This window comes from Fukomys damarensis, unplaced genomic scaffold (assembly GCF_012274545.1).
Source record: "Fukomys damarensis isolate Sample0158 unplaced genomic scaffold, DMR_v1.0_HiC HiC_scaffold_26, whole genome shotgun sequence".
NCBI classification, from domain to species: Eukaryota; Metazoa; Chordata; class Mammalia; order Rodentia; family Bathyergidae; genus Fukomys; species Fukomys damarensis.
In genome coordinates this window covers 10,679,470-10,692,064 of record NW_022900938.1, presented here as the reverse complement: position 1 = coordinate 10,692,064, position 12,595 = coordinate 10,679,470, and the positions used below count along the sequence as shown (strand labels likewise).

The window sequence follows — 12,595 nt, the reverse complement described above, 5'->3', positions numbered from 1 at the left end:
CCATCTACCTTCCAGTTTCAACAAGTTCCTACCTCCCCCTGCTACCACAGGTTGAGTGAATAGTCCCAGGGGTAGGGAGAAGACACGAGTGCTAGTTAGTAAGTGCCTACTGTGTGTCAAGCTCTGAATTGGGTAATTTATCTACATTCACCTTAAAAACTCAATATTATTTTTATCATATGTGTATAAGGGCATTAAAACTTGGGAAGGTTAATTTGCCTAAAGTACATAGATAGTAAATAGCAGCATTTCCACTGAAGTGCCAGTTTCAACCCCAAATGTAAAACATTCTAACAGTCTGTAACAGAAAGGAAGTGTGGGTGAATGGGAATAAAGGACTAGAGGTGGAAATAGCTTCATTTCATGCCCCAAAATGTATGGAATTCATTTTTGGTAAGTCATTATATAGCAGTCATCTATTATTCAGAAGACTTATTGTTACCAGGTTTCTGGGTTGTGTGGCTGAGTTTGAAAATAAATGTAAGACCACAGGGAAAAAGTGATTTCATTCACTTTTGACTATATTTGAATCTCTCCCCACCCCCTTTTTTTTTGTACCGGGGATTGAACTCTGAGCCTTGTGCTTTTAAAGCAGACAGCAGAACCACTGAGCTAAACCCCCAGCCCTCAATATCTCGGTTTATGTTTTCTTTCTCTTTAGGACATCCAGTTTACTTTTATTTTAATCCAGTAGCAAAGCAACTGCAAGTGTGAAGCAGCCAGGTGGATGGATTGAGAGGGGCAGGCCTTTCGCGATGGCCTTTTAAAATATATTTTGTGAATCAGAGAGAATCACTGTAGAAGGACTCTCTTAATCACTTTGTAAAGCTGCCAGCTGGAATATTAACTGGAAATTCTGCAGGAAGGCCATTGCCCCAAATTGCTGGATCATTCATTTGTAAAAATTATTATTATAGCTGTATTGTTTTAGTGGTGTGAAGGTACAGGTACGCTTCCTAGTTTTTGTGATTTACAGCTCCCCATGAATGGTAAGCATTTTCCACAGAAAACACTGCAGTGCATTTTCCACAGAAAGTTAATCCCACATCTAGGGAGGGGCTTTTATTTGTGTTTCTAAGAATCCAACCCATTTTTTTTGGTAATATTTTTCATTCTCCTGCTTTGCATACTGTAATAGTTGATACTTTTACTGTTATCCTTTTCTATTATATAGGTAACTATACAGAGTACAGAGAGTGGTTCTTAAAAAGGAAAAAAGTTGCAAAGCACATAGTAAGGTTACATGGCTATAAATTAAATTATCAAAAATTTAAATAATAATGATCTTCATACTCATCTTGCCCTTGCAACTTACTTTGAAAATATATATTTAATAGGAGTTCTGTAATAATGATACAATATGAACTAGTTGTGTTATTTTTCATTATTAATAGGTAGAACAGAAAACCCATTCAATCCTTTAACTGTTCTTAGGTTAAACATAAACAATATTATAGTTTTAGAACATATATACAGACAGATAATTTGAAACATATACTTTGATATAGTATATACATTTAAATGGGGTCATATAAATGTTAGAGACTCTTCAATTTTGTGTAAGAAAAATTATGTCCTATTTTAAAAAAGTTTCTATAACAACTTTGTCCCTTTTGAACTCAGAAGAGTGCCTTTGCAATGTAGTTTTTCTCTCCATTCATCACAGCAAATACACATCTAGTCATCAACTTCCCATACTAACTTATGGCATGGTTTCCTTAACAAGTTCATTGAAAGGTCATTAATGTTTTGTTTTCCAAGTATTTTAGCCTCATACATTACTGTACATTATGACAGTTATATTAGATGGAGTGGTTTCATGTTTTCCATCTTTTATTCTCTGCGTTAATGTGAAGTGCAACCTTTTAAATGGCCCTATTAAAACATTCTCTTAAAATCAGAAAGCTTAGAGCACATGTGATATATGATATTCAAATTGAGAATGATCCATAAGTGAATTTTGAGTGATTGTCCCGGTAGCACACATCTGTCTTATGGGTGTAACACAATAATATCTTACTGTGCTGTGAAAGCACCATCCCCTGAGATTTGACTTCAGGGATTAGAAGTACTTGAACTTTGCATTTTATGGTTTAGAGCTCCTTGAAATTCTCTCCCTCTCTCTCTCTCTCTCTCTCTCTCTCTCTCTCACACACACACACACACACACCCCTAGGGATTTTACATAGGGCCACATTCTCTACCCCTTTTTTATTGACTTTTTTTGACACATCTCCCTAAGTTGCTAAATGGCCCAGGCTGAGTTCAAACTCATGATTCTCCTGTCTCAGCCTCCCAGACTTTTGGGATTATAAGCATGTGTCAGCAGGCCCAGCGTGCTTCAGCTTTCTTAAGATAGCATTTTGCATGATTATATGAATAAAAGCAAACATTTTGAAACCCCCTGATCTTGGAGATCTTTATGATGAATATGCATATGCACAAAGGTAACACATTTCTTGGCATGCTTTCAGCTTTTAAAGTCCATGCGTCACACTTGGGGGCAACTGTACTGTATCATACTGTATTATTCAGCCTTCCCATCACTGGGACACAACACCTGACACTCACAACTTAAAGAGGGAGAAGTTTAATTTAGCTCATGGCCTCAGGGGATTCAGTCCATGGTTGGTTGACTCCAGTGTAGGAACATCATGCAGAAGGACTTGGTGGAGCAAACATACTTTGCTGACAGTGGCCCGAAACAGAACAAGGAACAGTACCAAGGAGGGACCAGATAAAGTGCCCAATGTCTCCATGGCCCACCCAGACACACCCGTCAGTGTGTTCCACCAATCTCTTTGGCAGCTCTCAAGCCAGTCAAGTTGACACAACCAAGCTTAACCATTACATGTACCATGGACAGCCTCAACTACAAAAGGCAAGAAAGTGCTGCAGTATATAAGCAATGCCAAAGTACTTTCTGCTTCATGGGATTGGTTATGTTCATTGTTCTTTCCCTGCAGCTGTTGATCTTCTGGAAACATTGTAAAAAATGACCTGTTTGTGGGCAGGAGATATACTGCACTTTCTAGTTTCCTTGATGATAGTACACCCTTATTGTATCCCTTGCTCAAGACCAAGTGTGCTTTATTTTCATCTTAGAGAAAAGAGGAGAAGGAAAAGTAAGCATATTGCCATCACTGACAAAATAATTTGTATTTATGCTAAGAAAGTACACTGAAAATTAAAAAATTACACTGCAAAAATAAAAATATATTTTAATTTATCCAAAGTCGTGATTTAAAAAATTAGAGTAGGGGCCGGGATTTAGCTCAGTGGTTCCACTGCCTGCCTGGCAAGCACAAGGACCCAAGTTTGATCCCTGGTACAAAATAATAATAATAATAATAATAATAATAATTAGAGTGGTATAAGTCCATTTTGGAATGCTATGAAGTTATTTTAGTACAGTTAGCGCCATTGTTTCCCATTATTTTTAAGGAAGTCAAGCCTACTGCCTTAATGTAATGTCTTAATAAGTTTTAAAGAGCAAAACCTTGGCGGTAACTGTATTCCTAAATTAGTTAGCATGACTTTACAACTATTAGTTAAAGGAATGAAATGTACTGAGGAATGATGTATTTTTCCAGAGAACTTACTCCTGTACCTATGTTAAAATATACATTTGATAGTAATTACAAGGGGCCAATATAGTGAATCCACTACTCTCTCATCTTATTTATGAGACACACATGTAAAAATAAGGTGATGTTTATGTGTTAATATGTTACTGCTGGTGCGGAAAATAATTTAAAGATGTGTGTGTGGTATATGAAGATACGAAGTTTTGATGTGAGCCACTGTATAGGCAGAATCAATTACTGATTAAAATCAGTCAAAAATCAAATTTGAAGATACTATAAAATGGTAATATTATTATTTTTTTCTTCTTTAATCTTTTTTATTGAGTGTATTGGTACATTTTAGTTATACAGTACAGTTACATTCATCATTGGGATCTTGTACCTTTACATGACAGATCTTGGTCCTCATAAAATGGTAATATTATTTTCTGAGCTTTTATATAAGGTTTTCATGTGGTCTTTAGAGAAACCGTAAGCTCTGTCAAATTTTAATACAAAAATGTGTGCCTGTGTATGCATGTTTATTTTTTTCTGAAAAACAAAATCCTTGATTTTCATTAGCTTGTCTAAAGGATTTGTGACCCAGAAAGAGTTTAGGGTCACTACATTATCTGTTTGTATTATACAATGCAAATTAAAAAATAAATAAGCCGAATCATCGAAGTGGTGTTTTTTCTGGGAATTACTGGGAAATAATAAACTAATTAGAGTTTCTTTTCTTTTTTTTTTTAATGAGAATTGAGTTACCAAAGTGTTCAGTGTAGGAAACAAATACTGGCTCCTAGCAACTTGAAGAGAAACTTTTCCATGGATCTAATAACCTGAGAGTAGAGAATTCATTCTCAGACTGTGAAGTATGTTTGAACTGATGCTGTCCGTGGTAAGGACCTCCTTGAGAATGCACGCAATTTCATGATATTTTGTTCAGTCTATAATTCTATTGGAGATACCTTTCTGCCCTCTTTACTTAATTCTATGCCACTTAAATAACCAGCATTGGTATGAGAGGTATTTAAAATATGAAATAGTTGGAAATGCTTAATTTCCTTTTTTTGTCCTTTTTTTATATTATTTAAATATACAAATAAAAGTGTATTTCAAGTGTTTCATATAGGTTAAAGGATATTCAGTTGTTTGAATTTCAAATAAATGATTAATCATTTTATTATGACTATGTTCCATATTTATTTGAAATTAAAATTTGAGAATACTATCCTTTTATTTGCTAAACCTCGTAACTCTACATATATTACATGCTAAAGATTATTTCAGAGGCATCAGAAAATAACTTCTTTCCTTAAAATTTTAAGATAGAAAGTTTGAGAAATTCCCCAACAGTGAACTTTCTCTTCTCAAAACTTAAGAATAATGGTTTTCTACCTTTCTCACTGAGTAACAACAGAATATACATAGTAAAGAAAAAGTCATTTCCACTTAAATTTTAATAATTTTAAATGTATCACTAGTTTTGGTAAAAGAATAATTCATACATCACACTTAGTAAAGACTGGACTTTTACATTATAAAAAGATTTGCTCTAAAAATCAAATATAGTCCAGGATCGGAGTCAGCGTACAAGGCAATGCTTTTGGCAGGCAGAACGTGTGGAGCACAAGCATTCTTTAGGAATTTACCATGATTGTGTTCAGACTGAGAGCACCAGAACTTCCCTGATATATGTGTGAATAGAAAGGACATTGGATGAGTAAAATGTTGACCAGAACTTGGAAATTGATGGAGAAAAGGTGAAGGAGCAAAAGTAAGCTTCAGTGGGGTGAGGGCAAGGGAAAAATAAAAAGATTCTCACAACACCAAAGAATTAAACTGGCAAATTCCATTGATAGCATCCTATTTGGAAAAGAAAAGGAGATGTGGTTCCTAGTGTTTCTCGAGGTTGAAGAGCCAGTAGGGAGAGGAAGGCAGAAGGGTGGGGAGGCGAGATTCATGCAGACCCAGACGGGCAATGTAACAGCAACAAAATGCACAGCTACAACTCACACCATGGATGATATAGTTGTTAGTGAGTGGCTGTAACTGAGTACTGTGGTGATTTAAATGTATCTTACAGTGTTAGGTGCCGGAGACAGTTCAGTAAGAGTATGTGAATTATAGCGAGTAGTGTGCTATGTGTATGCGCCACGTAAGATTATTACCTGGATATAGAATTGCCAGCTTAGCTCATTTCTTTTTTCCTTGCCCGGATGAAAAAAGATGGGAGGATGTTGTACGTTATCATATAGAGCATAGAATGAAACAAAATGTTCAAGACAGAGTGGTTGAATGCAAGAATAAATAAATGAATAGAAACTCGAGAGGTATTTTTAAGTACCATACTGAAACAACTCCAGTTTCTAAATAAAAAACTCATTCCTCTGTATAATAATAGAAGCAAAACTAGTCTGCTATAGTCAGTGAGAAATGCCAGAAAAAAGAAAAAGCCTCTGCTCTTTGAATATCCTTTTCAACATCCAATGTAAATATTGACTGCTACAGATTCAGTTATACAAGCTAAATATAGCAGGTAATTTCCTCAAATCGACTCAAATGATAAATTTAAAAAAATTATATGTGAAATAGTTTTTTTTTTTTAAAAAAACACTATGATACAATTTAAAAGAGAATGGAATAGGCTTATGGCACTTATGCTGAGGTAGTTGTAAAGAAAAACAAATAATTTAAAACGACACATTCTTTAAAGATTCATTATTCTGTAAGACTAAGAACAAATGACCTATCACTGAGGTCCCCGAGGTATAGTGCTGGCTGGGACTTGGCACTGATACTGTATATCTGTGTATCGCAGTATTATTTTGTAGAAATTATCTTTGTCACCTCATTTATAATGAAATTTCTAGTGGAGTAACTTTGCAGTCATGACCTTAGTGAAATGATCAAAGTTAGTGAAATTATGATACACCCAGAAGAGCAAAATCTCCCTTCAGAGTATCCTGCTTACACTGGGTAATTAGAATCTGACCATAAGTAAACATCTGACAAACCCTAAATTTTACAAAATAACTGTTCCACCCATTTCAATATCAAGGTTATAAAAAATAAGGAATATAAAAGAATTGTACCAGACTGAAACTGGATAAGAAGACAAGGAAACTAAAGTTTATATGGGATCCTGGATTGCGTTTTGGGTCATGGATATTTTTAAAGATTCTTTGGTATTGCAAAAGTTATTGGAATTACTGCTGACATTTGACAAAAATCTGCAGATTACATAGTAGTATTTTTATCAATCTTGGTCTCCTGATTTTGATGAGTTTTGGTGATGTAAGAAATGTCCCTTGTTACGAAAAAATAATGAATTATTCTATGCTGTAAATATGAGCTAAGAATAATGACAAGAATGAAAATGGGGAGAGGGGGTTTAAGGATGGAGAGAAGGAGGTGTGGGAAGGGAGGTGATTAAGAAACAAGCTATATTATGTACTTGTACCTACTCCCAAGAGGAAGTTAGACTTCATGTACCCCGGAAGTGCACAACAGAAAAAATGGTGCCAGGTACCACAGCAGCAACAGAACTTGGCTGTTGTCTGGATATTATTCTTTTCTTTGGTTTTTTTTTTTTAATGGAAAGTGCTGAATGTCTATAATTTTGTTCAGATGACTGCAGAACCTGGAAAAGCTGTTGCTGCTATCGATGCATAACATACTATTATTAGTCTTTATACACACACACACACACACATATATAAATTGAATTTTGGGAAACTTTAACGGTGCTGCCAACTTTGGAAAAAGTCATCCCAATTTACTGTGCTGAGTTGGCATTGTACAGAAATGGACAACCATATTGGTCTAGAAATGTTAATTTATTTTATTTTATTTTTTTTCCATGTGTACAGGGGTAACACATCGTACTAAATATGTAAGGTCATATCTGTGTGGGTTTGATTACAGAAACTAATAAAGTATTCTCTAAATAATGAAAAAAGAATAAGATAAGACTATAAGAGCGAGAAGCAATTTAAATATGTTCAGGGACCATTTTCATCTCCAGAATTAAGGATTATTTTGATGTTACATCATTGCCTTTTCTCTTTTACTTTCCTTTTTAGTTTTATTTTAGGATTCCCTATTTTTAATGTTCATACAGAGATTTCTTTAACTGAAATACCGAATAGTTTCTTTGGTGCAAAAACTATAATAGTACACAGGATCCTAATGAGACAATTAATAATGTGAAATAGGAAGTAAAGGACTAAAGGTGTAAGGAAAGTGGGAAGGGTGGGGGAAAGGTAATAAGGGAGAGGAAAAAAATATGAGAAACTGAAAAAATGGAAATAAAGTGCTTGTAAATGGGGAGGGGAGGAGGGAGTGAAGGGAGGGCAGGGACAAGGGGAAAAATGAGAATCAAGACCTATTATGTAAAGGTACACAATCCCAATGATGAATGTAATTGTATTGTATACCTAGATTGTACCAATAACCTCAATAAAAAAGAAAAAAAAAAAGCAAAAGAAAAGGAAGCATCGCATCCACAACTTACTATGTAATGGTTCAGGAAAAGATTACATGGATTCTATTTATAAATATAAATAACGTGAAGCACACAATTAGTATATAATATTTTAGGTGATAAAGAGAGAAAATATATTTTACATAATTTAAATTTTTCATGATGGGGGAACTGTAGGATGATTTATTAGAATTCCTAGGACTATTATTATGTTTTTGTGTACATCTAAAATCATTTTAAAATAAGAAGTTAAAAGGCTAACCTCTTTGAAATAAAGCACACAAGTTTGAAAATATTCAAAACAACAAACTGAAGCCAATTAAATTTCATTTGTCTTAGATAAACAGTGAGCTGGATCCTCACTGATTTCTTTTAATGAATCTCAAAACAGGAATGAGTATTTGGATTCTCATTAGTCAGCAGAATTATGCGATTTCGGTTTGGCTTTTATTCATACTATCATTTGGAGGTTCTGGTTTCTAATTCATACACAACTTTGAAGACTCACCATGAATCATAGATTCCCTTTCATGCTGTCCAACTTGTGAAACCGAATTTTGAAATCCTGCATGTCACAGGGCACAGGGTGGTGGCAGGCACTTTTTACTAGATCCTTACTGAATATTAAGACCACCGATCTGCTTGAATAGAAATGAAACATAAATAAAACTAGAGGCTAAGTTTTGGGAAACGAAGCTATATCAGCTCCATTAAATAATACATTTTCAAATGACAAATATGGAGCACCGCCAGAGTCTGGATCCTGATTACGCCTCGTCGGCTCTCCAGCGATATTCAATTTCACCCTACTATTGCCCTTTCAGTAAGATATACCTAACAAATAATTCAAAAAGCACTGCAGTCTTCCAACGTAGAAAACCATGTGTATTCATTCATCCGTGTGTTTGATTTTTAAAATTTTAATTTTTTGGTGATGTTTGCAATGCATGAAGTTTACCTGCATCTGAGGGACTTGAGGTGTTTGCACATAACACGTTTTGTTACTTTTTATCCCCTTCCCCCCTCCCTCACCCTATCTCCAGGTCACCTTTACACATTATTATTATTATTATTATTACAATTGTTATTTTTAGTTCATGTTTATGACTTGTAATGTTTACATTCATTGTGTGGATATTTGGTACCCATACAGATGTATCATAAATCTTTTTTTTAATTTTAAATTGAATTTATTGGTACATTCTAGATACACAGTACAGTTACATTCATTACTGGGATCTTGTACCTTTACATGCCAGATCTCGGTTCTCATTTTTTCCCCTTGTCCCCACCCTCCCTTCACCCCCTCCTCCCCTCCCCACCTTCAGATACTTTAATTCCATTTTTACATTTTCTCATATGTTTTTTCCTTTCCCTTATTCCCCTTTCCCTATCCTTCTCACTGTCCCTACACCTTTGGTTCTTTTCTTCCTATTTCACATTGCTAATTGTCCCGTTAGGATCTTGAGTACTATTTTAGTTTTTCACACCAGAGAAACTATTCAGTATTCACATATGTGTGACTCATTTATTTCACTTAGGAGTAAATCCTCCAAATGTACCCATTTACCTATGAATGAATCTACTTTCTCATTCTTTATGGCTGAGTAGTATTCCATTTTATAGAAAAACCACATCTTCTTTATCCAGTTTCCAACAGATGGGCAAATGGGCTGTTTCCAAGTTTTAGCTATTGCGTCATGTTATCATAAATCTTTTTACTCTCCCTCCTCCATCTCACCCTTTCCTTCCTGTTTGCAAAAGACCTGTTTCCCTCTTTCCTGTCAGTCCTTTACTTTGCTCTTCATTTGCAGTTTGCCTCACTCAAATGAGAGTTATCGTGTGGTATTCAAGCTTGTGTGTCTGATTTATTTCACTTAACATTATATTTTCCCAGTGCAACCATTTTTTTTTTTTTTTTTTACAAATATCTCAGATTTATCCTTCTGGATAGCTGAGTAGTATTCTTTTGAGACCTGGCACTCAGCACACATCTATTGGAAACTTTCCCACCCATTGCAACTTGTTACAGTCAGTGCTGCCTCCTGTGCCTCTTCTTTCTACCCTCCCTCCTGTTTTTTCTCCTCTACCTCCTCCTTTTCAGTCATGATCCACTTTTCACATCAGATAGATCTTGGTGAAATTTATGGAACTGGTATAATTAAAATAATATTTGCCTATATTGGATAGGATGGAAAACTCTGGTCATGACAGTAACTGTAACTTCGCCAGGTGGAAATATATTTTTATCCTCTAAGAGAAAGGATGAATATTTTGTTTTCGTGATTTGCCTTTGTCTGTCTTTTCCAAAACAATGTGAGTGCAGGACAGCAATTGTATAATTCAAACAACCTAATAGGACCTATATTCCAACAATATATAAAACATTTTCCATAGAATGATACTTCTTGGGTAATTGTGGGAATTTGTATCAGCTATCTCTAGGGTTTCCATACTGGAAAAAGGAATCCAAAATGAAGAAAAAATCAAACATGGAGACTGTGTGTGGGAGAAATGATACAACCTCAAGCGAGATCACTGGATGAGGCATCTGAAGAACAATGACAAGAACATCTTTTAGGAAATAAAATTCTTTAAAATTTTTTTTTTACTGTAGAGCAAGAGAATTTAGCAGTGTATCCTGTAGTTTTGAGAAAGAAAAGTCTAAGGTTTTAATCTATTTTTATAGAAAATGTGATAGATTAATGAGAAGGCAAAGTCAAAAGAGAAGGGTCAAGAGAAGAGTTAGGGAGCAGAAGAAGCAGAGACAATAGAGGTCAAACACATATTCCTCTACGATTGCCTACAGACATTGGTTAGTATTTTTCTGATGGATTTTCTCAGCCAACTGTTCAAACAATTAATCAGGACCTTTACGGTGTCACATAATCCTGAACAAAATTATTCTCCCTCTATGACCCAGTGCTATAAAAATTAAATATATTGTTCGCATTTTCCTACAAACATGAGAAGTAAGAAAACTATGTGGGAAAGAAAAGTCCTTCCATTTAAAAAGCATTTCAGTACATTTTGGTTTTTTTTGGTCAGGCAAAATAATTGAGAATGCAATCTATATTACCAATATCCCTGAAAAGATTGTTACATGATATGTTTAAAAAGATGTGTTTCAACATAATAACATCTTGTCTAGTCTTTACTTACTGAGGAATTGACTATCGAGTCAAGACAACAGTAGGAAATCCCTAGCCTCAGATGAGGGGCTCCTCCAAAGATAGTTAATGTATACAAAGGGTCTCCTCTTTGATGCTACTTGTCACAGAGTTTAAAACCATTCTTTGCACCAGATATAGCAATAGAATTTCCCCTTTTCTTTTCCATTTTCTTAGAAGAAAAGCATTAATAACAAGATTTGATTTTTAAACAAATGTTATTCCATGTGAGAATTCTGATTTATTCATAAAGTGTTCGGGACTCTGTTTTTAATCTTTGGGTTTATGTTGTAATAATGAACTTAGTTTTGTTTTTATACTCTTCACAAGAATCTAGATTATGATCATTTTTTTCTATCATTTAATAAAAATGCACCACCATTCAATCCTATCCCGAATAGTGGAATTCAGTAGGTTATAAACTCATATGGGATAGGGCTGGGACTTAGCTCAGTGGTTCCGCCGCTGCCTGCCTCTCAAGTGTAAAGTCCTGTGTTCGATCCCCGCACAGAAATCAACCACAACCAAAAAGTGATGTGGGAAATGAAACTGATTCTGAGTATGTACCATCAAATATGTTAAGGCCAGTTTCTTTTGAATAATTCCAAGTGAGAACTTTAAAACAGAATCACGTAGATCCATTTGGGGCTTTGTTCACGAGAAGGTGAAAGGATCTGATTCTTTGAGAGAGACCATGTACTCTTGTCTCTGTTACAGAATGAGCACATTGGACAACAGGACCTCCATGGTCCCGGAAACTCTGTGAGTCTGTGATTTTCCCTCTCTCTACTTGATGCATGCTACTCTCATATGATCGGCCAACGTTGTCAAAGGTAAGTTCAAAGTCTAGGGAATTGTGGACACGTATAAAACACTAATTGAATTAATGAATAAAGGGGCTTTGTATATCTTAAGCTATACTACCGAATCTGCTCTTGCATTTGCTTGAAATGCTTTTCTAATTCTTCACGTGGAAGACTTCTTATTGCTCCTATCTACTGTCCCCTCCTCTATTCATTTCGTGTGACCGCAGGGAAATAGTGGAAAATACTTGGTTAAATTGAGTTCTCCACCAGCTCCTTCCAAGAAGTATGTTCAGAAAACCTCCCCAGGGTATTGTTTATTTAGCTGTCCTACTAATCATAGCCACATTAATTTGACATAATAACTCGAACAATGTGCCTGCGGGAATCGGGCATTGGAGTGTCGCAGACAGACTGATTAAAAGACATTGTTCTTCGGAGACTGAGCAGTAATTGCAGGTGCAGAGTTTGCTGCCTGAAATATGTGCTGGCTTCCAGGGTCTGAAACATTGACAGCATTTGAATGGATTACTAAATTCTTACTTTTTTTTTTTTTTTTTTTTTTCC

The 12,595-nt window shown here is 35.2% G+C and overlaps 1 long non-coding RNA gene across 1 annotated transcript in view; it reads left to right on the top strand.

Annotated features, from left to right (window-relative positions):
• Positions 1-3: 3 nt before the first annotated feature.
• LOC104871000 overlaps positions 4-12,595 on the top strand; it is a 20,920-nt gene continuing 8,328 nt past the window's right edge. The window contains exons 1-2 of the long non-coding RNA XR_782689.2: positions 4-98; positions 11,943-12,058. This is a non-coding gene — a long non-coding RNA (uncharacterized LOC104871000). The remainder of the gene's footprint in view (positions 99-11,942; positions 12,059-12,595) is intronic.